This window comes from Peromyscus californicus, unplaced genomic scaffold, assembly GCF_007827085.1.
Source record: "Peromyscus californicus insignis strain IS unplaced genomic scaffold, ASM782708v3 Scaffold_6__1_contigs__length_162567912, whole genome shotgun sequence".
Classification (NCBI taxonomy): Eukaryota; Metazoa; Chordata; class Mammalia; order Rodentia; family Cricetidae; genus Peromyscus; species Peromyscus californicus.
In genome coordinates this window covers 122,011,818-122,039,468 of record NW_026294584.1, presented here as the reverse complement: position 1 = coordinate 122,039,468, position 27,651 = coordinate 122,011,818, and positions in this window count along the sequence as shown.

Sequence of the window (27,651 nt, the reverse complement as noted above, 5' to 3'; positions counted from 1 at the left end):
AAGTAGGAGCAACTGAGTCTTGGAAACACAGTAACTAAGGAAAGACCTGATTTATCTTGTTCTGATATGGATTATCGGATTATTGTAAAAATGAGTTCAGTTAACCAACAACTGTTTCAGTCATTTTATTTTGCAGACAGAAATATGGTCATTGTTGAAGAAATGCTGACTGAATGAGAAAAATCTTGAGTCCTATGCATATAGCAGTCTTTGTTGATATGGATATCAACAAGAGAGAAGCACGTTTATTGATAGGAATAAATGCTATGAAGGAAATAGAAAGAAAAGCATGATAGGGCCAGAGTGGTGGCCCCATGGTTCAGATTGCAAACTGGTCTTTTAGAGGACCTAAGCTTGGTTCTCAGCACCTGTGCTATGTGGTTCACAGTCACCTGGAACCGCAGTTCTGCTCCAGGGGAGCTAACACCCTCCTCTAGCCTTTGAAAGTAACCTACACTCAGGTGCACATACCCATACAATGTAATTCAAAATAAAATAAATCTTTAAAAAAGAAAAATATCCAGCTGTTTCTTGAGATGGCAAAGGCATTGTAAATAGGAGCCTCTTTCCACCTCTCATTGTGAGCATCATTTGCATAGACTGTTTTACATCATCCTCTAGGATGGCAGTGCCATTGAACTAGTAACATTCTAAATCAATGACTCTCCAACTTAGGTAAACTTGGCAGTCACTAGGCATTTGAAAAACAAAAACAAAGACAAAAAACACCTCTCCTTCCCACCCCACAAGAATTCCTATTTCATTGATATGCAAGGCTGTTTGGAGAGTTCAGAAAGCTCACACATGTTACAGACCAATCAGATGAGGGCACAAGCATTTGTTCACAAGCTCCCAGGAGCATGGAGCCCTCATAGGGAGGTATTGGTGGTTGCTGAACTCACCTGCAGTTTCTGATTCAGTCCATCTGAATTTGTCTTTCCAACAAACCTCCAGGCGATGCTGTGGCTTGCCTAAGAACACCATTTTGAGAACTGCTCCATGATCTAGCTTTTCCTATGACTTTATGAGAAGATATGTAAGTGGCATCAAGTTCAACTCCAAATGGCCACTGTGGCTTCTTCATTTTTCCCTTTGGAAATAACCTGGGCAATGAAAATCTCCATTTCTACTTCTAACTACCAACTTGACTTCCTCCCTCATTGTCATTGTGACACAAGGACATGCAACCACTTTGTCTTTTGTAGCTAGGCCCACAGCAGGTGATTTAATCAGTACATAATTGCCCAGGTAGAGGATGAGTAGTTCTGTAGCAGAGTTTATTAACACTGTCTCCTGTGGTTCTTTTCCTTCCCTTTACAGGTGGTCTGCTTAGATGCCATTATAAAGTGTCCGGGCCTCATGCTACCCTTTGGAAAGCCCAGCAATGAGTTTGCCCTACATGGTATTTTTTGTGAACCTGTTAAATCTTTTAATTTAAAAATATTGAGTGGGAGAGACTTATTTCAAGAGGGAAAGAAACAGCTAGGAGGTTCAAGAGCCTTGGGAATGATACTTAGGCATTCTTCATGTTTTGAAGATTAAAAAACAGTGTATAACTTTATTGGGTGTTTTTGCTTTGGATTTACATAATTGTATACATTAACCTGTTTTAGCATAATAATTCCACACATGCATAAGTATGTACAAAGCACCCACCAGGCCTCTATTAACCACTACCCTGACACAGCTAGGCTTGCATATTCGTCTTTCACATAGAAGAGAAAACATATGTTATGTGTCCTTTTGTGTCTGGTCTGTTTCTGTTAACCTAATGCCCTCCAGGTCAGCCTATTTTATTGTAAGCAACAGAATCTCTTTCCTTATGGCAAAATAATATTCCATTGTGTAGATGACCACCCAGGCTGGTTGCATGCTAGGTATCATCACTTCAACACAGAGGACAGGAACCTCTTTGGCACACAGATGTAATTTCCTTTGGATATATAATAAAAAATATGGCACTAAATCATACAGTAGTTTTTTTTTAAGGACTCTACACAATCCTCTCCATAGTTTCTGAATTAACTGACATTCCCACTAACAATGTATAAGAGTTTCCTTGTCACCACAGCCTTGCCAGCATGTTATTTTTATTTTGTTTTAATAGCCTCTCTGACTGAAGTGAAATGTATCTCATGTAATTTTTTGCATGTATATGCATATGTGGTGTGTGTATGTATGTGTGTGTATGTGTATATATATATATATATATATATGTGTGTGTGTGTGTGTGTGTGTGTGTGTGTGTGTATGAATGTATAACGCATGCTCACATGTGGATCTACCACCCACGAATTTTGCTTTCTTTGCATTCTATTGAATTCCCCACTAGATTCTCCCAGTGAGGTGGCAAAGAGTATCCATCAGCCTCTTCCTTTATTGCTTGTAGTCATGCCTTCTTGGAAAGATTATACTTCACTATGTGACTCCAGAAACATTTTCAAGACTGATTTCTTTCACACACACACACACACACACACACACACATACATGTATGCATGAATGCACGCATGCACACACCACTGCTGTAGTTGGTCTCTGGGACTGCATCCCTAAAGCATTTGATGCTGTTGGGAAGTGGAGCCAAATGAGATGTCTTCAGGTCACTGAGCTATACTATTAAAGCTGTAGTCATCTCTCTGGATTTGAGGGTGAGCTTATTCCACACGAAGTAGGAGAATATAGGGAAGAAAACTTTTAGGAAGAACTGAACTTGTGTCTACATGCCCTGGGATATGATGGGACCCACTGGAAAAGCTTGCCTATTAGAACCCTAAATGAAATTACCTTTTTTTGCATTAAAAAATGTCAAATCAGTAGCTATGGGTTCTCTAGCAAACAAAGTGCAAAGCCCCAGGTACAGGAGGACACCATGGTTAACACAGATTTTCAGCGCATTTGCTGAGCATTTGGCAGAAGTTTTAAAATTGCCTCAATAGCTGCTTTTCCTCCCCTGTTTCAGCAGCTAGCTAATGAATAACCCCAGCAATATCCAGAAGGTCACATTTTTGTCTGTTAATGACTTTGATTGGCATGTAGCAGTTCTTACTTTTCTGGTTCTCTTTCAGCTGATGGTTTTACATGAAAAGGATATTTTAGAATCAGCTATTAAGAGACATTGCATTGCTAGATACTTGTCTTGGTTTTGTAATGTTTGAAAAAATAGATTTTATAGTTTTCCTTGGGTTCCTTCAGCTTCGCTGAAACAGTTGGCAGCCACCTTACTAACACTGCACTTTTGTGAGAAGTCTCTCAAATATGCTGATCCTATGATCGATGACCTCCCCATTTAAAAGGGGATTGGTAGCTGTCAAAGTTGTATGGATTTCATAGCACAGGAATGAGAGAGCTCCCACCCTGGTTAGCAAACACCTCAGAGACATTTTCATTCTAAGAATGAGCAGTGAACTTGGAGAGGTAAGTAATTTCATTTACTGGATTGTCTATCTGCTAGTTAAACAGAATTACCCATTTCCTAGACACACTACATAATTGAAGTGTATTCAGTTACTTCCCCATTCATTCAACAGTATATAATTGGGGAGAAAAATCAAGAAGGACTCTCTGAACCCACAGCCCAGTCTGCCTTGAACTAGCAAAGTGACTTTCAGTTAATGACCTCGCATCTCTGAAACTGTTTATAGAAAGCCACTTTCTGTAAAATGAAGAGTGAGGCAGAGGCAGGTGGATCTTTGTGAGTTCGAGGCCAGCCTGGTCTATGGAGCGAGATCCAGGAAAGGCGCAAAGCTACACAGAGAAACCCTGTCTCGAAAAAACCAAAAAAGAAAAAAAAAAAAAAGAAAAGAAAAGAAAAAAAAGAGTGAGATAGAAGGAAGCAATGTAAAGAGTGTTGTTAAATGATACATGTCAGTTACTAGTTCTAGACAGTAAAAACGTTGGATCTATCTTTGACTTCAGAAGAACAGAACATTCTTTTGTTAGTGTGCATCTGCACATGTGTTCATGTGGGTACACATATACATGGAGGCTAGAGGTCTATGTTTGACATCTTACTCATCATTCTCTACCTTAGTTTTTGAGACAAGGTTGTTCCCTGAATCTAGAGCTCACACATTCAGCTGGACTGGCTGGATAGTGAGCTCTAGGGATCCTCCTGTCTTTGCCTCCCTGGGGCTGGGATTACAGATGTGTACTGCTATGCCCAAATATCCTTTTCTCCTCCCACTTCTCCCTCTCCCCTCCCCACTTCCTCATTCCCCCTTCCCTTCCCATGACCTCTCCTCTTTTCCCTTCCCATTCCTCTCTTGTCTTTATAATGAGTACTGGCCTCAATCTCAGATCCTTATACTTACTTGCAAAGAAAACACTTTGCAAACTGAACTACTTCCACAGCCTGAGGAACTGAATTTGCTTCTGGGGTTTCTGTAACTGGCTTTCCCACTGGATTAAATGTAAAAATGACAAAGGCTCCATTTCTGATAAAGAAGAGGTCCCTTACAGGTGGTGGCCTGAACTGTTGATAGAGATACACACAGTATTCATAAAAACAGAAAATTGATAACTGTAAGATACACACTTTTGGAACATGGATATAATGAAGTTGCTTGGTTATGGCTAATATTACTGAATTGAAGTAGTGAAAGAAAATGATGAGCTCAGAAATTTAAATTTGCAATTCAACTACTGCATTCAGGATCTGAGTTTTTATGCATGCCTAAGGGACACCATGGTCTCCTATAGCTGTGGGGCTGAAGGTACTGAAATAAAATGCAGAACCTCATCCTGAAACTGCTTTAATTTCAGCAGCAGTTGAACCCTGACCTGAGAGTGACTTCTTTTAATGGAGGACTTGATTGTGAGAGAATGGGAACCTGTAAGCTGATAGGAGGACATGTGAGAAGACTCCAATGAAGCTAAGGGATTGAACTTCTAAATGCTGATGAATTTTCTTTACCAGAGAATGAAGTATCCCTAACTCCTGTTGGTAGGGACTTCTCTGCCTTTGCCTGAGATTAGCCCTACATTGACTAAGAAAACCATAAAAGCCTCTCCCCTGACATGTCTGAAATGCAAGACAATGTGACAGTGCTGAATCTCCTCGAGAAGGTCCTCCAGTACCTCCCTTGTTTCTAGGCATAGGAGAAATTGAAGTACCAGGATCCCCTAAACTGTGGTGAAATGTGAGGCCCAGAAAGAGGCATATTACACTGCTGTGTCTCCGAAGAATCATTATCTACCTCTTTGCACCCCCGTGTTTCTTTTTTTGTTTCTTCCTTTGTTTGTTTCGCTTTCTTTCTTTCTTTCTTTCTTTCTTTCTTTCTTTCTTTCTTTCTTTCTTTCTTTCTTTCTTTCTTTCTTTCTTTCTTTCCCTTTCTTTCTTTCTTTCCTTCTCTCTCTCTTTGTATCTGTCTGTCTATCTGCCTGCCTGACTATGCCTTAAGCACTGGCATAGAGGCAAAGTGAGTCTAAGAGGCAGCTGGTGACCATCCCCAAATTCCAGTTGTCTCTCTGTCCTCTGATCCTTCTACTGTAAGGAATAGCTTTTTGAAAACCATTCTTGAAGGAAGGAGGAATCTTTCTATTATACAGACAAACCCAGAGCATGAGAAGGATTCTCTCAGTGTCAACGATCTCCCGTCTCCTCATTGTTCTCAGATACCCATAGTTCCAAAGCAAGATGACAAGACCAGACCAACAACTTCTGGCCACTCTAATCTCTTGGCAGAAAATGCCTAAAGAGACTTTTCCCCATGAAGCCTGCTTTACTCATGTCCTTCAAAGCTTTGAACCCTAGAAGACACAGGCCAATGAGCACTTCCCTCCTTAGAACTGAGTAAGTAATGGCAGATGTATCCAGAAGGATACTGCACTACCCAAGAAAGCAAACAGATCCAACTGTGAGTCCTCGAGCATCTTCCAGTTGAAAGTTGAAGAATCTGAGCCTCAGAGTCTAAGGCCATTGGCCAGGAAGGGTAGGGGCTCTGCTCATGGGTCAGCACAAGTGTACAGAATACTTAATTTTTTAAAATAATATTCACTTAGCTTGTTTCAATGACAGAATAAATTTACATTAGTAAATTTAAATTTTCTAAAGGCCCAAGGTATCCTATATTTTTATATGATTTAAATCAGTGCAAAGCTTTGTAGCTGTCTGAGTCTCCAAAGGTGTGTATATGTATGTATTCAAATATATATTCAAACACAATATAAAATTGAATGTCTTTTATCTGAAATGGTTGGCACTAAAGTATTTTGATATGCTTCTTTTCTTCAGATTTTGAAGTATTTCCCTCAGCTATATCAGTTGAGACTCCCTGATTTAGAAAGGCAAATGTATTCAAAAAGTTTTTGGATAAGAATGTTCAACCTGATAACCTGTGATCTATATACTAAACATCATTCATCAGTCTAGAAATAAATATACACCAAGAGAATTACTATTGTTTAAGAATTAGGATTTTTAACAGTCCAGCTTCTTGCCAAGCAGTGGTGGCACACACCTTTAATCGCAGCACTCAAGAGGCAGATGCAGGTGGATCTCTGTGACTTTTAGGCCAGCCTGGTCTACAAAGTGAGTTCCAGGACAGACAGGACTATTTCACAGAGAAATCTGTCTCAAAAAACAAAACAAAACAAAAAATTCCAGCTTCTACTTTTTATGTCAAAATATTAAATAATGAACTCACTGGAAATGCTGGAACATTCTCTTGATCAAAGCATAATTGCAAAAAGATGACATCAAGTTAAAATACAGTTCCTATATTTTTCTTGCTAACAAATTCCCCATTATTTCATTGTTGGCTAATACTGTTTATATTTTAAAGTGCGCTCCTTCTGATAATGGTATCATACGTTTGACATAAAAGTGGGTTAGTTTTTAAGATCCAGAAAACTAAAATAGAGGGACTTGGTCTAGATATACATCTGTGTGCCCTTATTGCCTGTCCCAAACCCAAGGTTTCTACAAGAGCTGTTTGAATCACTCATATAAACTAAGGGCATTATGTTGCACCTGAAAATTAGTTTAAATCTCTGTCTAAGTCTCTTCATTTTTTTTAGAAAGTCTTGTTATTCATTGCTAGTAATTAATTTGAGTTGCTCACATTATCCAGGTGACAGTAGACCAGCTAGCTTTGCATGTGGAGAAAGAGCATCAGAAGTCAACACATACATAGGACCTCTAGTAAAGGGGAATATCCCTAAGTTGACAGCAAAGTGATGGAGACTTCAGCACTGCCTTGAAAGGAACTGACTTTTACCTGGAAACTGAGTCCATAAGAGCTTAGATTTTCCCTTTGAGTGTCTAGAATGAGACACCCTGTTAGCACCCTGGGTTTATCCTGGCAAGATCCAACCACCCCTTAAACTAAAGAACTCTAAGATAATGAATTTCTGATATTGTAAGCCATTAAGTTTATGGTAAATTGTTATAGTAGCATTAGAAAGGCAGTATATCCAGAGAAGAAAAAGTCAAAATACTTCCTTGTAATTCAGGAAGGAGATAACAGCAATATATGCTGACACATCCTGATGTGATTTTGTCTTTATTTTTAAGTTGAAATAATGAAAACTAATAGAGAGGACAGGTTAGGGAACTGTGATATGAGTGAGATGTTTCCCACTTTCTCTTTTTATTGTTAATGTTTCTTTATTTTTGAGAATTTCATACATGTGTATGATGAAATCTGATCCTATCTACCTTGCATTTCTCCTTCCAACTCTTCCCAAAGCTCTCAACACAGCTCCATCCCAATTTTGTGTCTTCTTTTTTTTTTCTTTCTTTTTTTTCTACAACCCACTAAGTATAATTTAATGCTGCCCATATGTATATTGTTGTGAGGCCATCCACTGAAGCACAGGAAATCCACACATTGATAAGCAACCCTGTTTTTCAGCAGCCATCAACTACCACTAGCTTCTCATTAAGGGATGAGGCCTGGAGAATCCCCTCATCATCAATGCCAGAATCTTAGTTGGGCTGATCTTGGATAAGTTGTGTGGAGGAAACCACAGCTGCTCTGCATTCAGGAGTGCAACAGCTGTGTTGAGTCCAGAAGTTTCCATTTCACAGCCTTCTTCCCCATTATCTGGCTCTTACATTTTTTTTCCATCTCCTCTCTGTGGTGTCTCCTGAGCCTTCATAACAGAGGTAGGAGATAGATACAAAAGATGCCCATTTAGGGCTGAGCTCTCTTATGAATGGTATTCTTAATGTTCAGCTAGGCCTTGTGAGTTCCATGATAAGACGGTTATCTTGGGTGTACTCTACTTTACTGCCTTTGGAAATGGGTCAGTATGAGTGTTACTCATTTAATCCTGCTGAGGCAAGCTTAAGTAGTAGTTCTTTTATAGTGTCACCAGAAGTTTTGCCTTTAGGGAATAATTCTCTGAAACTATTGTGTGTGTCTACCAGCATCTCCAGAGAACAGAAGATTTAACTTCTGTTTAAACGTTCACCACTTTTGAGTGGACTGGCAGAGGTTATAAGCCTTAGCCCACAGAAAAACGAGTCATGGTGAACTATACTAAGAACATGAATGATAAAGAAATGAAAGGTCCCCTTAATCACTCTGACTCAGAGGAAAAGCGTTCAGTGTTTGTGCAGTTTGCTTTAGACTTAGCACAGAAGCTTGATCTGTTACTTCACAGCACAGGCTGCTCTCTGATCACTGGTGCCATTGACATCACTTTGTAGATATTCCAGTTATTTCTGGAAACAGAGACATCAGGGGGAAATGTTAAACCCTTGAGAGAATTAAGTCTTGAAATGGAAGAGAAAAAAAACAAACAACTCACTTTGGTCCTTGGTGGCAAGTTTCTTCTAAAATCCCTTTGAAGATGTTCTCATTTATAAGTAAACAACTTGAGATCTTTCCCCACCCCTCATTTACTTTCTGAGAGGGACTTCAACTGCATAATCTCTTTAGGGCAGTAGTTCTCAACCTTCCTAATGTTGTGACCATTTAATACAGTTCCTCATGTTGTGGTGACCCCCAACCATAAAATTACTTTGTTGCTATTTCATGACTGTGATTTTGCTACTGCTATGAATTGTAATGTAAATATCCGATATGCAGGATATCTGATATTCGACCTCCGAATGGGTTTCCGCCCACAGGTTGAGAACCATTGCTCTAGGGGAATGACAAAATCAAGTGCAGGATCTATTTGCTTTGGGAACATCAAAATGCTGGTCAGATTCTTCCCCCACAGTGGGAGATAGACAGGATGAAGTTGTGGAATAGTCACAGCATACTGGGGCCCAGGACTTGCTCATGCCCAATGGCCACATTCCAGAGAAAAGAGACAGAATCCACTCTCTCAGAAGTGATAGGCAAGGCAGAAAGTAACAAGTATATCAGTTAATAGCAATAGCAAAGCACAGAACAGTAGAAATTTCAACAGTTTTCAAGTCTAACCCATGGAGTAAGGAAGGAAGCTCTTGAGAATATTTCCCCAGATAAATGTAGCCCTACAGATAGGATTAAACTTCATAGTGACCAAGCAGTTTGGAAATCTATTCAGTGCTCAGAAAGCTGTATTTGGTAAGAATGGAATACTATGTTGACCCGAAATAGTATGTAATTAGATAATTGCTCACTAGTCTCAAACAGACAGGTTTGTTCCAAATGGTACACATGGCACTGTCTGAATACTTTTTTCTTTTCCTTTTTGGATTTCATGACCAAGGCAGTGATGCTCCAAGGATGTCGGGAGTAGAGGAGAAGAGGTTAGAAATGGCTCCAAAGGTCACCAGTGACAAGGTTAAGAGATCCAACTTCAGTGTCATGGTAATTGTCCTGTGCTTCTGTGGCTAAGACTACAGACAGCAGGAGCAACCTTGTCTCCATCAGAGTTCTCCAGCATGGAGGAGTTCTCAGAAATCACATTGTTCAAGCCTATCTTCTTATAAGTAAGAAAACTTGGACCAAAAAAGCATGGGCTTTTGCTCAGACAAAGCTACCTGGTGGCTAGCACAAACTCCATTTGCTCACCAACTTCAGTTTACCCACCACCTTCCACCTAAGCAAAGGGCTTAAATAAAAGGCCTGATTATATGAGAACTTGTCACAATCCATTTGATGATGTTAGTATAGGGGAGCAATACTCACAGTCTTGGAGCTTATGTGTTTGGCTTCAAATTCTTTTGTTAACATTCCCCCCCTCAGTCTTTTAATTAATTTAATTTAATTATTGAGAATTAGCCTGTGGTTGAAATGGGGTAATAGTGTGACTAAGGAAGAGTTACCTAAAACAGAATAGAAATACACATATAGATCATAGCAAGTGGATTTTCAGAGGCCTCTATGTTCCGGGTCAAGGTGATAAGATGATTAAGGTGATCCAAACATCTCTCTGACTCCTGTTTTCACGACAAGAGAGACATGGAGCAGACATTTAAACACATCTGGGTTGGATTTTAGTAGGTGCTATGAAGAAAGTCCAAGGACTAGAGAGATAGCTCAGAATAAGCATATGGACATCTCTTTGATCTCCAGCCCCCACCCACATAGCTGAGTGCTGTGCATGGACTTGAAACTCCAGTGCTAGGGAGGGAGAGACAGAAGATCTCTGGGGGTGTCAAGGTGCCAGTCTAACCTAAGAACAGTGAGCTCCAGGTCCCAGCAAGAGGCCCTTTCTCAAAATACAAGGTCCTGAGGAATGAGACCTGAGGTTTACTTCTGCTGTATATAAGGACATGCACACCTATGGCCATCCATCCCTATGTGTAGTCAAAATCACACCCAGACATGTAGTAAGTTTCAAGGGGCAGAGTCAAAAGGTACTTTTTCTAAGGGAGGTCAGAGAAGACAGGTCCTTAGGAAAGTGATGAGATGAAGCCATGGGCCATGTGAGTATCAGGAAAAATATTTCAGGAAGAAGGTATGCTAAGGATAAAGAACTTGAAGTAGTGGTGTTGTTTAATGTATGTGATGTGCAATAATGATGTCAGTATGGTAGAACAGAGTGATCTGAGCTGTGTCAGAGTGATCTGAGCTGTGTCTGGAGTGGCTAAAGAAGGATCACCAAAGCCTAAAATGGGCAGGATCATTATAGGGATGGCAAGAACACTGAATGATATTTTGATGTGATAGGTAGCTCTGAGAATTTATGTGACATCAACTGATAACATATTCTAGAGCAGTAGTTCTCAACTCTGACTGTACACTGGAACTCCTAGGGATCTTATTAAATAAAACATCAATGTTCATCCTGATTGGGAGTCAGAGTTAAGCTGTCTAGGATGAGGTTGTGCATCTACATGTTATAGAAGCAGTTTACAGGGTTCTAATGAGCATACACTGGACAAGCAGCATTATAAACCTACTAGTGGCTAAAACAGTAAACACTCATGGTGCCTCAATTCTGTACACTGTGTTGAGACCAGTGCTGCTTAGTGATGTGTATATGTCCATGAAATCAGATGTCTCCTATGTCAAGCACATCAAGAAATAGTTGGAACTTTGGTAAAAACTTAGGGAGATCACAAAATGAATAAATAAATACATTTTCTCACTCTTGCTCTACAGAATTCTTGTTTGTCTAGCTCTAATAAGAAAATGGATAAAAAGGGACCAGAAGTCCAGGAGAGCAAATGTGGGTTTGTGAAAATGGCCATCCAAGATTCCATTTCTTAAATCATTCTTCAAAGATGTTCTATTTAAGCTACTCTGTGGTTGATGAAGGCGAATAATTTGGATTCCATGCTGTCTTTCTTTGATTGATAACTGTGGTTTCTGGTGTCCTGAATACTTCAGACAAAATTTATATAAGAAATCAGCCTCATGCTGTAGACAGACCAAGTCTTTTAAACAGTAAAGAACTAGACAAAACTATAAATTACCATTGGTCTCAACTATGGACAACATCTTTCCTCATGACCTTTAGTAATGTCTGGGGATACTTTTAGTTTTAACACCTGTCATGGGATTGAGCAAGCAGAGAGATTAGAAATGGTCTCCAAATGTCAATAATGACAAGGTCAAGAAACCCTGCTTTAACGTCATGGTTCTCTAGCTAAGGAAAAAAAGAAAGTCCAAGTGTATGTTTTCTGCTACTTGGCTGTGTGATATTAGGCATGAAGTTTGACCTCTCTAAACCCAGGGGCATTTTCATCTGAAAATCAATGGTTGAATTGGGCTCAGTATAACATAATAAGATATAAATTCCCATTGTTTGTTTGTTGTGCTAAGAAGAGGGAGAAGAACACTTCTCCCCTCTTTAGGAATATACTGATCTATGAAGATAGAGTCAGGGGTATGAATGATAATGCTATGGAATGAACCACTCAAATTTTACTGGTAATGTACTTTCCTTCATGGACTTGCGAAGTGACTAGGATTCAGCTACTGTGGCCAATGCTCCACATAGCTCTCAAATCTTCTGGGAACACTTAGTTACAGAAAATACAAATAGACAAATAAATACACTCAGCATATTTATGACACCAGCTAAAAGCCATACTATTATCTCTTTTGCCTGTATTCTTTTGCTTAAAAAATGTCAGCTAGCTAAGACCAGCATCATAGAAGTGGTGAAATATTTTCCAGCTCTAATACAAAAAATTGAAAATTTAGATGTCAGAGGACATGAAGAAAAGAGACGATAATCAGAAACAATGATACTTTCCATCCAGATCTCTTCCAATTGATAGTCAGTAGATTTAAGGCTGATGTTTACAAGTCTTGGGGTTTTTTTGTTGGCTCAGTTGGATTCAGTGGTACCACTTCATTATCCACAGTTAATCTAAAGGGAAATTTCCCCTTTGATTTCCAAGACCCATCTGAACTCCCTTTACAACCATTTTCCCTGATGAAAGAGCTAGTCAGTTGCCTTCAGTTTTGTTTAGCCTCATGTATTCTGTCTACTATGGAAACTTGCTGCAGAAAAGGGTTGACTGCTGCAAAAGATAATTTATCGTGCTCTGGCAGTGGGAAGGAAATGAAACAGATGGCTAGCATCATCAGTACCATACAGCATGTTAGTTGAACTGTATGTCAGATGTTTTTCCTCCTCAGTGGGTGATGGCTTCCTCACAACTATTGCTTCTTGAATTTGGGTACCGGTGAGCCTTAGATGAACTAGATACTTAGCACACGATGTCTACGTGCTCACTGACAAGCCTAAAACTAGGTACACAGATATAATCTCAAAATATGCATGTGTGTATTAATGAGTGTATCTACAGATGCACTGAATATACCCAGAAAGGAACTTATGACCTATATGGGGTTGTTCCAAGGAGAAGCATTGACTATGAGACAGAGGAGAGAAGAAAAACGTGTTTCACTGGGTATTCGTAGGAATTTTGCATCTCATACATTTTACATTGTAAACATAGAGCACCTTTCAAAATATTTCAACGAGATGAAGGAAGGCGTGAGTGTTCACAGTTCACAAATGAGGCATGTTCTAGTTTCACTTCGGTTGCTGTGATAAAGTATCTTGACCAAAAGCAGCACAGGGAAGAAAGGGCTTATTTTACTTCTAACTCCAGGTTTTAGTCCATCAAGTGGGGAGTCACAGGGGTAGGAGCTTGAGGCAGCTGGTTGTACCCTATCCAGTTAGGAGCAGAGGGAAACAAATGTAATACCAGTGTTGCCTTCCTCCTTGCTGAGTACTCAGGTAGCCATCTGCACTCTTACTCAGGTCAGCACACCAAGGTAGGGCATGGTGCTACTCACAGTGTGCTAGGTCATCCTCACCAATTAACTATCGAGATAATCAACCAGAACATACTCACAGACCACCCTGATCTAGACAGTTCCTCATTAAGAATCTCTTCCCAGGTGATTCTAGGTTGTGGCAAGTTGACATTTGAAATTAACCCTCACAGGGAGATTGAGTGAGTTACTTTCCTATGCAAAGCCTCAAAACTATTATTCTTAGAAAAATGTCAGTGCTGAGAATTGAGCTCTTGTCTTTATAACTCTTAAAAAAGAAAGAAGACTCTTACTATATAATTATTTCTCAAAGTTTTCCTTTAGTGGATAACTGTGCACATATTAGGCTTACTGCTCAGAACACAGACAGGCATTTCCATGAATAATGTGTCCATTAACTTGGCCATCAGGTTCCTGTTTACCAGGGATTCTGTTTGATGGACTGGAAGAGGCCATTACACAGGCTAGTTTTCATTGATCTCCAGGCTGGGTGTGGATTCCTGAAAGCATGTGAGTTAGCACAGCACATGAAGTCATATACTAAAAAGCTCAGACGTCTAGTCTACCAGCACTTGCATTTTTATCGTCTTTGCCCATTAAAAACACTAATGATATTGCCCACCCAAAGTTAGCATTTGTGTCTTCAGGGAATCAGACTTGAATGAAAGCTCTTCTTTACCCAGGGAACCTCTGCAGTCTCCATTTTCCTGGCAGTGGGAAATGAACATCCAACAACTCAAAAGTAAAATGTTAGTAATGCAGAAAATCATCTGCGTTTATGAACTGATTCTTGCATGGCCTATCCATGTGATCCATCTTTCCCAGGAGCACTCTAGGAGGTGCGGGTTGGCTGGGAAGTCAACTAAGCTTATGAGATGGAAGGCAGTTTCTCCTGAGACTGTCTGTGTTGCTGTCAGACAAGCATTTACAAAGTCAGTAAACTTCCCTGCCTCTTGTTGCTGACCGGTTTTTACTAGACTGTCTTTCACCATTTGTAACAACCCTTTGTCCATTTTATATTCAGAGCACAATGATGCTCGCATCATTTTTTTGTTTCATTCCTTCTTTGGAGAGGGGAGAGTGGTACCAAGAAAAAAATCTGGGTGCTGAAAATGAGGCTACTGGTGTTTGGGTTCTCTCTCTTCACCCCAGCAGACATGAGACTCTTATTACATTTCTTCTCTCTGGATTTCAGTTTCCAAGGTCAGAGTCAGGCCATTTGTCTTCTAAGGTCTCTTCTATACTGCACATGATATTATAATTACCCCAATCCTCTTCCAGGATTCAAGAATTTAAAAATGCATTTCTTGCTTGAAACACTTCCACATAAAATCACCCAATTATTTGAAATCTTTGTCTGGAATTTTATTTCTCTGCTACTGTTATGAATCATCATACACATATCTGATATGTAAGGTATTTGGTAGGTGACTCCAAAAGAGGTCATGGCCCACAGGCTGAGAACCACTGTTCTAACTCCAAAAGTTACTGCTCTAAAACTTGTTAAGATTTCATGTACCATATTGTCTTTTCCAACCCATCTACCTAAGGCAGAGCAATGATATCAAGAACACACCTCTCTCTCTCTCTCTCTCTCTCTCTCTCTCTCTCTCTCTCTCTCTCTCTCTCTCTCTCTCTCAGATTTTCTCTATGTAAAACAGTAGAGGAGGAAAATTTATCATGTAGTTCTGTCAGTCTGACATGGTGATGGTTTCACTCTAAGTTTGCCTGTATGTGTGGATTCTGATTAGGGCTGGACTGAAGATTTGCTTTACCAAACAGTGAAATTTTTCTTAAAGCTTCTCTTCTACCCTTGTCCAATCACTGCACAGACATCTAGTTCTTTGTATAGACATCTTGTCTTTTGTTATAAGATGAGTACCTTTCTGTGTTTTCTTTAAAGCTATCTGTAAGATCAGGGTAAAGATACTTCATAGCAAAATATCTTTTACCTTTTTTTCCCTATTGACTCAGCAATAAGATTGCAACTAAAATATTTAAAATGTAACAAGCTTTTATTACATGTTATACTCTCTGGTTTATTTTGCTGTATTCTGTTTCCTTGAGCACATAGACCCACATAGTGTGTGCCCACTCACTCACATGCCTCATCACACAGACACACATACAGACATACTTGCCATGACCTACTAAACTAATTTTATAGCTGTCTAGTGGGTCTTGATCTACTGTTTTGGGAAATTGTCATGGTCAATTTACTGTTTAGGCAGAATGCTCTAGGGACCCAAACCATCTTGTTTCAGTTTTCAGCAGCAAAGTAAATAATATCCGTGAAGTAATAGATGATAGACTGATGTGGTGCCTTGGAGTACTTCTCAGGAACCTGCATCCCAACTTCCTTATATACAAGTGAAGTGGCCTCTGCTAGAGAACCATTTGAGGCCTTTTCTTATTAGGTATTTTTGTGTCTTTTCTGACTAAATGTGTTTCATATCCTATAAACAAGGAATAACTTTGTCATTCTGATTTATAGAGATCTGAGAGCTCTGTCTCATGTCCTTAGGTTATGGTGATTCCTGGTAGAAACACAATATTAGCTCCAAGGAGACAAGACCTGAAACTCCAACAAACCAGCTGAGAAATGGCTGGCCAAGTCAACCAAGTCTTTGATGGTATAGCAGGTGGAATATGGGTCTGTCGTTAAAGCTCTTTGACATATACATTTGTACATTTGAAGCTATCAATTATCTTCTAGACATCAACCATCTCCTGTGATTTCCCTTAAGCATGGTAGTTATATTGTAGTGTTATAGAAATATTTGCAAGAGATAAAACATTATATGTGTAGTAAGAAGTGCTCCATACCTGAAGCTTTCCTTGGTGGACATCCCATAGTCCTAGCTTGTCCAACATTCTGTCACCTCCATTGCAACTTGACTTTGCCTTCATAACTTCACACAATGGCCTCTGAGGACTTCCTTGTAGGAAATACAACCCTTCCAGACAAGCCTAGGATTTAGGCCTCCATAATCTCCTCACTCTTGCATTTTACATGTCTACAAAAAATCAGTATGTTGTAACGAACACTGCTAGATTTTGCTATCAGCTCAAGATATAGGCTAGCCATTTTCTGCTGCAGCCGTATTGGCCTTTGTGCTCTTCGGCAGTAGAACCTTGGGAAAACGGTCCTCTATCACTTGTTTTTGGACAGAGAATCCCTTTATCAGATGTTTTTCAGTTCTAGATATTCTTTCAATGCATTTTTCATTTGAAGAGTTAGAGCTTTCAGTGGGCAGTGTGGTGCCTCAGGCAACCTGGCTTGTTTCAGTGCAGACGGCTAGGTTTCTGGTCAATTGTGTTTATCTCTTTAACAGTTACAGACGTGTTGTCTGCACCCAGCTTTGTCTGCAGCGGTAAACTCACTCCAGCCCCTTTCCTCACCAGACTCTGTCTTACGTGTTTCTGCTCCAGCTGCGCCCCTCTCTCTCCGTGGACATGAATAAGAGCAGTGAACGGGCACATCCTGGGTGTTAGCTTTCTGGAAATTCCCTCTGCTAGACAACTTTGTCCATTCCTTTCAGATTGAGCCTCACTAAAATTTTTCAGACATAGCAGGATGTAGCCAGATCATTTGCCAGGATGTAATATGAATGAACTTTAATCTAGGTCCCAATGAAGTCTTGTTCACCTCTGAAAACTTGAGTTGAGCCTCTTCTGTCCATATTTCTTCCATATTCTGGTTTTTCAAGCTATCACTGTAATGATGCACTCTGGAAATACCCTCAGGCACAGCAAGAAATATATAATTTATCTCTTAGGTCATTCTAAATCCAGTCTCTCTCTCTCTCTCTCTCTCTCTCTCTCTCTCTCTCTCTCTCTCTCTCTCTCTCTCTCTCTCTGTGTGTGTGTGTGTGTGTGTGTGTGTGAGAGAGAGAGAGAGAGAGAGAGACAGAGACAGAGACAGAGAGACAGAGAGAGAGAGAGAAAGAAAGAGAGAGAAAAAATGAATAGGAAAAGTCAGATCTTCTAAATTTTTTTTTGTTTTGCTTTGTTTTTTTTTGTTTTTTGTTTGTTTGTTTGGTTTGGTTTGGTTTTTCAAGACAGGGTTTCTCTGTGTAGCTTTGTGCCTTTCCTGGATCTTGCTCTGTAGACCAGGCTGGCCTTGAACTCACAGAGATCTGCCTGTCTCTGCCTCCTAAGTGCTGGGATTAAAGGCGTGTGCCACCACTCCTCGGCTCTAAAATTGTTTAATAGAACCAATGCAACCCCACTTATAATCTAGCAAGTTATTTTAGAAATATTAAGAAACAGACTTTAAATTTTAAGTTTATATGAAGCAGCAAAACCCTAAGAATAACCTGCATGAGAATGAAGGTCAAAGTCAGAATCTGCAGGACTAACATCCCCTGACTTCAAGACTCACTGTAAAACTATAATTACCCCGAAAGATGCAGGAGAAATAATTCTGTTTTGTCATCAGGATAAAGCTGGTATGGCAAAAGTTGGATTTTAATGCCACTGTTTCTTTTCTTTCCCATTTTGACTTAGTTGTTGATCTGCATTTCTCTTAAGCTTATCAAACGGTTGGAGCTTGGTGGGTAAAGTGCTTGCTCTGCAGGTATAAGAACCCTAGTTCCATACAGTGAGACTTTGTAAAGGGCTAGGAATGATGAAGTGCATCTGTAATGAGAGCACTGGGAAGCTGAGACAAGGCTTAGGTGAGGAGTAGGGGTCTCTCCCTGTGGTTTGCTGGCCTCCCAGCCTAGTTAAATCTATGACCTCTAAGCCAATAAGATAGCTTATCTCAATAGTAAAGTGGATGGCACTTGAGGAATGACATTGCCTGTGTGTATGTGTGTATGCATGTGCCTACACAATGCACTTATACATGTCCATTTATACATACTTGCACATGCATGTACACTTGCACTCATATACACAGATCATGCTAGGAAAATATACCATGTATTTCAAAAGGGTTGACCAAGGGAAAACCTTTGTGAGCAAAGTAAAACTTACATTGTATTCTTCATTACCATTTTGGAGCTCAGTGAATTTCAAAGAAGCTATGATTCTGTGACAGAAGACTGTGATTGCCACAGTCTCTAAGTGGGAGATCTAAATTTGACTCTGACTCTGAAGCCTTCAATCATGCTGTTATGACATGAAGTCAGAACAAAGTGTCACATGGTGCTCTGTAAATAATTCTGTAATTACATCTTCTAGGTGCTTCTAAACAATAGTTTTCCCATGTGGTGACTTTTACTAGCCAGCATATTTAATTTATTTCCCTTTCCATTATAAAAATAGTATATGCCCATGGTTATATGTTTTCTTAAGTATGATCAGTGTCATCTTTGAAAGGGTAGACACTTCACATTTTGATATCTTCTCCTGCCCCAGTTATGGAGCTAAAGATGGGAATCGTAGTTTGTGTCTTATATTCTCAGAACACGTGATATCCTAGGAGTAGGAGCATCCCTGTAGCCCTGTAGTAAAATCAAGGTTAATCTGGGCTACATAGCAACATCCAGGCCAGCCAGGGCTATATATCGAGACTGTCTAAGAAAAAACACAACCCAAACAATAAAGTATGGCCTGGATATGTAGCTCAGTGGTAAACTGCTTGCTTAGCAAGTACAAAGCCCTGGTTCAATCCCCAGTTCCCTGAGTTCGATCCCCCACTAGCTTTAAATACAAAAGCATATGATGTGAATAAAGCTTGTATGTTTATCAAAGAAAACCTAGCTAACTAAGATTAGCTTAGCAAATGATGAGAGGTAAATGGATATTAAGCAATATTTTTTTTAAAAAAATGTGCAACATATGATCAATCATTTCAGCACTCACGAGGCAGAGGCAGGAGGATGAGGAGTTCACCATGGTGGTTTCAAGGCTACTGAGGCTACATAAGACAAAACAAGAAACTGGGATGTCAGCGACCATTTCTGTTTACCACTGCATCAATAGCTGAGTTTATAGTTTTGTTAATAAAAACTTAAGCAAATACATTCAAGTGACACTTTTTTTGATTTGTTTCCTAACCTGGGTATCATTGATTGTAGCACAATTTAGGAAATATCCCAGTTACATTTACTATAGTATCTTTATCACCTCTTAGAGAATACCTAGGCCCTGTGTGAAACACCACCAGGAAACAACATCTTTCTCCCTAGCATGCTTGTTCCATAGATAATTGTTTTTCTGTCAGTTTTGAAGGCTGTGTATCTACTTAGAGTAGAAGAATATATTGGAAGCAAAACTATGAATTAGAAGATCTAGTTGCTTCACACATCCTGACAGTTCACCACTGTCAAAGAGGGTGACTTCCTGGGGGCAGGTTCTATATTTTATTCACAATCTATCTTATACTTACATCTTGTGTAGTTTAGGGTAAATTAGCAAATATTTCTTGATCTTAAAAAGTGAACTAAAAACCAATTATGCCTCCCATTTCCAACCTAAATATAGACAGAATTTTAAATGTCAAACATTAGTGAAAACATAGTGATCAAATAAGGAATCCTGGGAGTGAATGTCCTTCAAAAAGGACTGAAGTTTTGTATGGGACAGACTTAGACTCTTTGAAGCATCCTTTCATGGATGGCCAAGCAATCAGACATATTTAAAGAATGCTTACAACTCTACCTCAGAATGTAGGAGAATCTTCTTGGGTACCATGCTTGGTCTTCTGCATGTGTATTCGTGTGTGTGTGTGTGTGTGTGTGTGTGTGTGTGTGTGTGTGTGTGTGTGTGTGTGTCTCCTTTTACATGTATATATGTGCTTCTTCTGTGGAGACTAGAGGACAACTTTAGCTATTCTTTCTTGTCATCATCTACCTTGGTTTTTCTTTGTGTATTTTTTGTTTGTTTTGTTTTGTTTTGGATAGGGTCTCTCTCTGACCTGGAATTTACCAAATGAACTAGGTTACCTAGCCCTAAGGAACCTGCCTTTCTCTGCCTCCCCTGGGCTAGGATTACAAATACATACCACCACACCTGATTGGATTTTGTTTTGTTTAAAAAAATTATCTTGTCTGTGTGCATGAGTGTTTTGCCTGCATATATGTCTATGCACCATGTGCATGCCTGGTGCTTGCAGGGGTCAAAAAGGGTAAGGTTGTTATATCCCCTGGAACTGGAGTTTGAGATGGTTGTGAGCCACTGTGTGGGTGCTGGGACTCAACCCTAGGTCCTTTGCAAGAACAACAAGTGTTCTCAACCACTGAGCCATCTCTCCAGCCCCAGTTTTTATTTTTATATTTTTTAACATTGGTTCTGGTGATCAAACTCAGATCCTCATGTATGCAAGGAAAACACCTTGCTGAGGAAGTCATCTCCACAACCCTTGTCTTCTGCTTTGAGCACCTAGGAGTTTAGCACTCAGTTTATTCAATGGAGTCCATGGCACCATCTTGTTGCCTTGGGGTTAATAATAAATATCAGCTTTTCTGGATTGCTCTGTATTTTCCTATCTATGTCCTGTTCAACAATGTACCTATGCATCCCTGTCTCACATCTGCTTTACAGCCAGTCCTTACTTAGTTCTTCATTCAGCAGCCTTCCACAATATGCTTATATAGAATATAGTTTTGTGCATGTGTGGATGTATACATATATACCCATACATACACGTTCTGGACTGTAATTTTCTAAAACCTATGTTTGTGAAGGATGTATAGATAATAGCATCAATTTCACTGGCTCTTTCTTTCAATTAGGTGACAGCATTTCTAGTTATTCAACAAATACACATGGCAACTCTATGAGCATTCTGGTATGCATAAAGATGGACATCTGACCACAAACATCTGATTGACATGGAACTCTGTGAATCACCTTTTTTTTTCTGGCATTGCTACATATTTCCCTCAAAATACTCATGTATGGTTTTTTAAAGATACATTAATTTATCTGTATGTATGTGTGCCTGAGTGCATGTATATGCACGACATGTGACCACAGAGGCCAGAGGAGAGCATCCAATCCACTGGAACTGGATTTACAGGCAGCTATGAACCTCCTGATGTGGATGCTGGGAAATTGAGACCAGGTCTTCTGGAAGAGCAGCAACTACTCTTAACTTCTGAGCCATCCCTCTAGCCATCCCTGATCCCCCACAAAAGTCTTGAATAAAGGAGAGTCTCAGTATTTTCTGTTTCACAGCTGTCCATTGCTTTCATTAAAATTTAAGGTTAAAACATGGAATTATTTTTGTTGTACATTAGTTTTACTAAAATATTCATAAATATTGATTATGTGTGTCAGACTGCTTTAAAAGCCTCTTCAGAGTGCTTTTGCTTTTTAGATGAATTCCTTACTGGAGGCTTCATTTCATCATCTGCAAAATGAGGATAGAGATGATGGGCAACTTGTAGCAGGAGTTTCTGGTGCCAGGTCATTGCTCAGCATTTTACAGAAACTCTTGTCACATGAGGTCTTGACTGTCTGTACTGGCTCTGAAGGGACCGGAGGACCTGGGCTAAGGGTCAGGATTCTGCTCACCTATTTAACAATACATCAAGTCTCCTGACTGTCAGTGGGAAGATGCATGATCTCTGAGGAACAAAGGTGCACTTTGTGAGACATGAGGGCATCAGGAAGAGGTAGGGAAAGCAGTGGCTATTTTTTATTTAATACCATGCTGCAGAAATGAATTCTCTTTTCTTCATCTCTCTTCAGAAGCAGGTTGCTTTCCTCCCATGTCCAAATAAGCACAGTTATTTGGCTGCAGGTTTGGTGCTGTTGGGCTGGAAGTAGGCAGCTCTGAAATTTATTGGAGTTATCTAGTTTTGATCTGAACCAAAAACTAAAACTGACCAGACTTTTCTGTTGCCTTTTCCTTCTTAGACACACGTGTGCTTTTTTTTTTTTATTAAAGATGGAAATCTCTTTGGAGTAAATCAAATTCTGCATTAACCTTTTAATCTTGGCCTTGAAGCTTTTCTCAGGACTTTAAAGTTGAAGTGCAAATCACACTGTATCCTCATCACCCTGCAAAGCTATTTTCTGGTAAAAGTTGATCTTCACAGCACAGATACAGTAGTGAATCTTGAGGGCTGCGAAATTCTTTGTCCTGTTTCTCATTTGATATTAATACAATTCAGAATGATACATATGGATTATGGATAACCCTTCATTAATCATTATAATTATCACTGGTCCATTATAATTATGAACACATAAACACAATATATGTAGCTATCTACAATGTGTGAGAATGGATAGGAGAGTATCTTACTCAAAAGTTATGTCTATCCATGGCCTCAGAATGTGATCTCACTTGCAAAAAGGGACTTTTGCTGATGTAATTAGTTTATATAACATGACATTATACTGGGTTACCATAGGGCCTAAATCCAGCGGCTTATGTCTTCACGAGAAAAGGACACACAGGAACTCAGATGTGGAAAATAGAAGGAAATTAAGGTAACAAAGATCTGAGTGATGGTGCTATGGGTTAGAAGATCCCAGAGATGCTGGGAGCAGCCAGGAGCTGGGAAGAGGCAAGGATAGGTGCTTCCCTAGAATTCTTAATGGCAAAAACCTGGCCCTGACAATATCCTGTTTGGGGGATTGTTTGTTTTGTTTTGTTTTTGTTCTTTTGAGATGTGGGTTCTCTGTGAAGCCCTGACTGTCCTGGAAATCTTTCTGTAGACAAGGCTGACCTCAAACTCACAGAGATCTGCCTGTCTCTGCCTCCTGAGTGCTGCATCACCACCACCTCACCTGTTTTGGGGATCTTGCTTAATTGCTGGAACTACATAAGAATAAATTCTATTGTTTAATGGTAATGTGTGACAGTGACCTTAGGAAACTGCTGTAGATACCAGAACCATGCTTTAAGCAAACTTGAGGAGCTGGAATTGCTTTCCTACCTGGCTGTTTCAGTTGTGAACTAATGTCCTTGAGCACATCATGTGCCGTTTTAGAGCTCAGTCATCTGGTAAACTGCAGATAATGGTCACAACCTCAACCTTGCCGTAAAGATGAAGTGAAATGATCATGAATATCTCAGCTAAATACCACCAAAACAGAAACCAGTGTGATAATATTGGTAGACACAGTAGAAATCACAAAGCCATCCTTATTGTGACTATCTGTTATTGTGTAGCACCAGGGCAGATCTAAAAAGACCAAAGCATTGTAACTGAACATTCATTTTGAATTAACTCAGCTCTCTTCCTCTTAAACTTTATGACTATCTACCAGAGTGATATAAACAGTTTAAAAAAGTGTATGCAGTCATGTGTCACCCTAAGATGTTTGTAATCTCTGCCTCATACCCCAATCTGCTGAAATTCCGAATCCACACTTGCTGTCTAATCCTGCTGTGTGACCTTGACATTTACCATTGTTCCTATGGTACTCATTTGTCCCTGACCTTGGCAGTCTATGCCTGCCCAACTCCTGGGATTTTCCAGTTTAACACTCCTTGCTCTCTCTAGTTTGCTTTTGATAGCAGGAGGTGGAGGAAGTCCAAAAGGTGATTGAGTGTGGTTGTCTGAGGACTCAAGGATTAGAAAACCAGGTGTCAACCCTGGAGGCAGCAGCTGTGAAGAGAGGCCAGAGGAAAAGTGAACGTGGTTTGGTTTTTATTTGTTTGCTCATTTTTCTTTTCTTTCTTTTCTTTTTTTTGATGATCTGTGACCAGTGTATAGTTGTTATAAAATATCCCAAATTCTTTGAACGTGAATGAGCTGAACATGAAAGAAACAATGTGTTATATTCTATGGACATCTGAGATGCCCTTTCATGGTATAGTTTGTAGAATCTTAGAAGCAGGAATAAATTCTAAAAAAAAAATCTTGTGTCTTGGAAATTACTAATATACCAAAGTTAGGAATTTGTTCTATATCCACAACATATAAAAATCAAACATACAGATTGCCATAGGTCTCCTGAGCTGAGAGACTAAATATCACATAAAAGACTCACAAGTAGATCGAAGCACGGGAGTAAATAAGGTTACTGAAGCCCAGGCAGGTGACCTTGTCTGCCTCGGATAACATGAAGTATAGATACAGTGTCAAGACTAGAACTCGAATCTCATGAATGCTGAGAGAATGTTAATAGGGAGGAAAAGCAGATGGCCGTGATGTCAGAGTGTTTGCCGCAGTGAACATGAGGGGTAGTTCTGCTGCTGAGGAGATGAAGCTCGAGTGTTTGGTCCTTAAGCAGGTGCTGATATTGTAATAAGTTGTCTTGATAGTTGTCTTTTGAAGATTTAAAAAAAATCTTCATATACTGTGTATACTTGTATACTGTGTTTGCGTGTGTGTGTGTGTGTGTGTGTGTGTGTGTGTGTGTGTGTGTTGCTTAGGGAAAGACATAGTATAGAAATGGAAATGTTTCCTAATTTTGATTTTATTTCTTATAACACTTCTTGAGTGTCATTAAGTAAATAATCAGGTTACCCATGAAATAGCAGAGTGCTGTGTCGTACATACAGGAAGCTTTCATTAAATGGATTCCTCATTGTGAGGTATTGGTAAAATACATAATGTGTACCTTTGTGTACATGCATGTGTCTTGAAGATGACTGACAGTTGGTTGTATCCTGGTCTCTCTCTTTTTGGTGCTGAAGTGCAGAGGAGACCTTTGAGTTCCCAACCCAATGGAGAGTGGAAATGGACGCTTGTCGGGATTTGGTTTCCATAGTGACTCATCAGCCATAGCTTGTTCTTTTTCTAGCTCTTTAACTGACTTAGATCTTCATCTGAATGTCGTGAAAAAAGATTTGACTATTTGTAGGAGTTCTGCCAAGTGCGAAGAGTCTAAGGAGTAAGAAAAGTTTGATTTCTACAGGGAAAATGCTGTTAGAAACATGACATTTATTGGTGATGATATTGCCAAAGGTGCTGGATTTAGAACTGGGAAGGTGGCTGGTTGTCATTTAACTGGCAAATGCAGGGATGCCTAGATGCCTTCGACTGGCCAGCAGCTGTCATCACAAAGCCCCCAAAAGAGAGGGTCATTAAGGGATTGCCAGCCAGTCAAGGATTTGTAATTGGAGTTTATATCCTCAAACAGCACGGGGCCTGGGGAGCATCACTTGCTGTGGTTTTTCCCTCTTCCTAAGTTGCATCAGAAGGAGCAAGGCTTCTATACTGCGTCACAGCCCCTAAACCATGGGGTCAGATCTCAGTCCCTCCTAGGAGATTGGCTAGAGTCAGAGAGGAGAGAAAAACAATAGGATTTGTCTTTAATGTCTACTGGAGAATTTCAGAACAGAAGGAGACAAAGGGAAAGAGAAGCTTGCCAGATGCATGAGTGCCAAGGTTTTGATTCCTTCAGAATCTTGACTTGTGAAGATACTCTGAGTCCAAGAACCTGGAGCATAAAGAGTGAGAAGAGATATGACGATTGTCTACTTTCTACTTGACTCTGGAACAACAAATACTCCAGTCCTATTTACCTTTATACAATTTGCCGTATCACCTTCCATCCTAGTTAGCTTTAGCTGTCAACTTGACACAACCTAGAGTCATCCCAGGGAGTCTTAGCTGAAGGACTGCCCAAATCATATTGTGCTGTGGGCATATCTGTGGAGTACTGTTTTGATTGCTAATAGATGTAAGAGGGCCAAGCCCACTGTAGGCAGAACCATTCCTAGACAGGTGGTCCTGGGCTATATAAGAAAGGTTGCTAAGCAAGTTAATGAGTTAGCCAGTAAGCAGACTGGCTCCTCCAGGGTGTCTGTCTTGGTTCTGGATTCAGTCCCTGCCCTGACTTTCCTCAATGTTGGATTGTGTCATGGAAGCATAAGCCAAATAAACCCTTGCTTTTCTAATTTGCTTTTTACTGGAGTGTCTTATCACAGCACAGAAAAGAAACAAGGATAGTCACCATTGACAGATTAGTTGGTTATCCCCAGAATAAGCCCTTCTGCTTCCACTGCCACTGAGCCAGAGATACTTTCTTGTTAAGAACAGTGGATTTATTCCCCAAGAGGAATTGGGTCAGCACCATAGGGTACTTCTAACAAAGCGTGTGCCAGGTCACAAAGTCAGGGCTAGGTCCTTTCACCCACCCTGCATGTCCCTTTCCCGGCTTCTGTTGTACTTCCAGATCTATCTTGCTGTCATTTTCCCCCACAGGATCCCATATTCGTTTGAATGTATCTGTTTTCTGGGCTCTGAGCCCAGCTTGGTTAAAATAGAATTATTTGTTTAACATCCTCCCCATTCTGTGTGAGATAGAGCTTCCATATTTTTACCAATACTGAGTTTATTTTTTTAATGTATAGACCAAATGAAAATTCTTAATCTACAGCTCAAGTAAGCTGCTTTAATATGTATTTATTCAAGAGCATTGCAGCCCTTAGAACTGTGAAGAATGTATCATTGAGGGATACTCTGCTCACCTTTCATTCGTCAGGCCAAGTGTTCACTGTGAGGAGTCCTCTACCCCACTTTAAGTTTGCACCTTTCCCTTCTGTTCTCGCAATGCTGACTCAAGTGCAGTTATAGCATATAACTGCATTATATAGCATCATAAGCATGTTATGCCTTTTTGTTTTGTTTCATTTTCACATAGGCAAGGACAGAAGGGACCCTCTTAACAGCGTGGTACCAGCCCTCTGCTGTCTGCTCATCACCCTCCTTTCCATCTTGATTTAGTACAACTGGCTTTGTTACAACACGCTTGCTGTGTCATCGTAGTGTTCTTTACATGGTGTATTTGTTTCCTGTCCCGTTGCTGTGATGAGAGACCTGGGAAAAAGCAACTCAAGGAATAAAGGTTTAGTTGGTCCTACGGTTTGATGATAGTCTACAATGGCAAGCAAGTCATGCTAGTGACACTGTGTCCACAGGCAGGAAGCAGAGAGAGGTGAAGCTGATGATCAACTTGTTTTCTCCTTTTTATTAACTCTAGGCCCACATGCCATGAGTTGGTGCTGCCTATATTCAGGGTGGGTTCCTGGGGTGATTCAAATAAGAAATATTCCTCATAGGCTTGCGATATTTGAACATTTGGTCCCCTGTTGGTAGTACTGTTTGGAGAGGTTATGGAACCCTTAGAAAGTGCAGCCTTGCTGAAAGAAGCACTTCACTAGGGGAAG